The 1,917-nt window shown below is 37.4% G+C and overlaps 1 long non-coding RNA gene across 1 annotated transcript in view; it reads right to left on the bottom strand.

Moving 5' to 3' along the window:
* Window positions 1–478: 478 nt before the first annotated feature.
* The window catches only part of LOC111268491 (uncharacterized), a 2,969-nt gene continuing 1,530 nt past the window's right edge, over window positions 479–1,917 (bottom strand). Inside the window, exons 2-3 of the long non-coding RNA XR_002685260.1 lie at window positions 1,431–1,719; window positions 479–1,121 (exon numbers count right to left, since the gene is read on the bottom strand). This is a non-coding gene — a long non-coding RNA (uncharacterized LOC111268491). The remainder of the gene's footprint in view (window positions 1,122–1,430; window positions 1,720–1,917) is intronic.

Raw genomic sequence — 1,917 nt, 5'->3', positions numbered from 1 at the left:
TAACAAACCTTGAAGAAGAATGTAATGAAACAACCCCAAAACAATATGCATAGACGTTCCGCATGAATCCATTCTAGTAGTTCCGGGTGCACTCGTCCTATCCCATTTCTCCCGTCCTTAGATTGCCATAATGTCGTGGGTATTAGAAAATATGAGTTGAATACCGCTTTCAAGAATGTCTGACTATTCATAAGCTCGTGAAACATTAAAAATCAACCGCGTTTCTACATATTCCAAAACACAAAATAACCGCTTACGTAAACCGAACGTTAAAACCGCCACGACAGCCTTCCTGTGAAAAAATAGCATAAGCTAGACAACGGCAAGAGACGACGTGGTCTAGCTGGCTATTATATATATATATTTGAGCATGTTCCTATGATAACCATAGCTAACGAGCGTGGTGATACGCTGATTGAAATCTCGATGTTGGCCAAAAAATAGTACCAATCCGTTAATAATCGAAAAAACAAAAATGTAAGGGAAACCAAAGAATTAAAGAAAAATATTATTGCCAAACTTAGTAGCTGCTTGTATGATTGCTTGGCCGTTTCATAGGTCTGTTGAATATAATCCCACATAATTTTACCGCCAGTTGTTACTCCGGTTAGGCCGCTAACAAGGGAAGTTTTTGATGCTATACCTAATAGTAGGTGATCTCGACCATATTTATTATAGTAGATGATTTTAATAACAAAAGAAAAACAGTTGTTTTTCTTTTGTTATTAAAATCATCTACTAGAATGGTGAGTAAACACAAAAAGGAAACAAGTTTAAAAAGGTAGAAACGGCAAAAATTCTGAACCAGGCCCGTATTCAGAGGCTAGAAAAAGGTTTGCAATGATCATTTTCTGATGACACTCTACGGTTTCTCCCGCGAACTTTGGACATTGCCATGGCAGTAGCTTCTCACGGTGCTTTGCATGGGTGATGAGTTTGGATCCGTAATGCATTAGATATAATGCAGAGTCTTACTCGTCGCTCTCAGCAGCCTCGTTGCCATTGGAGGTGGAGGGTTCTGTTCTTGGATCGCGTCTCTGGGGGGTTGTTATCTTCGGAGATGAGATAATGACTCGACGGGCTACGTACCCCCCTTCTCGCTGTTGTATCGATTTTCTTGCCTACATAAACAGAGTTTGTACTTGAGCAACATGGATCAAGACTAGCAAATAATCGAAATCATCCCACTAATTCAAACTAATATAATTTAAAATGCAAGTACGATCATTTCTGCATAATAAAAACCTATATGATAGGCCTCAGTGTGAAGTTTAGCGTTGAGATGATTGTTAAATATAGCAAATTAGCATATGAGAAGGATTATGTCACAAATATTCACTAAGAGCACGATTATAGGTTAAAAGCATATAATTATTATTGTTCATTTAAGCCTTTTTCTCGCACGTTTCACAAATGTTCTAATGACATACCTTGTGATCATAAATCGTGCGAGGTAGTCATTTTCCGGCTTTTTTTTTTTTTTGCAAAAGGCCCCGTCGTTAACGTTATCGCGCCGAAATGAGGCATACGTTCGCTGTTTCGTATCGTTTCTTTATACTGGCGATTATCAACTACAGCAAGCTCTACGTCTGCATGATCGTGCAAGCGTCAGATATGAAATGAGCATTCAGTGATGCGTGTTTTTGTTGTAGCGTAAACGATCTGTACAAAACTCTTAGAGTTCATATTTCGTAAGCTGCAAGGGTTTCAGCTATAATCCTGTAATGAAATGAGCGTAAGATTGATTCATTCATAGTAGCGTTCATATAGTTAGCTACGTTCCGCTGTTTAAGAGATACAATATTATAGCGAAGAATCTTATGATAATTAAATAACACCTAATAAATAATAAAAAAATATTTAATAAATATATGCACTGCAATCGAATCCGATGTACTTCGAAATCATTTTTTAACT

The sequence above is a fragment of the Varroa jacobsoni genome, unplaced genomic scaffold (genome assembly GCF_002532875.2).
Source record: "Varroa jacobsoni isolate VJ856 unplaced genomic scaffold, vjacob_1.0 scaffold_1293, whole genome shotgun sequence".
NCBI lineage: Eukaryota > Metazoa > Arthropoda > Arachnida > Mesostigmata > Varroidae > Varroa > Varroa jacobsoni.
This window is presented reverse-complemented; position numbering and strand designations above follow the sequence as displayed.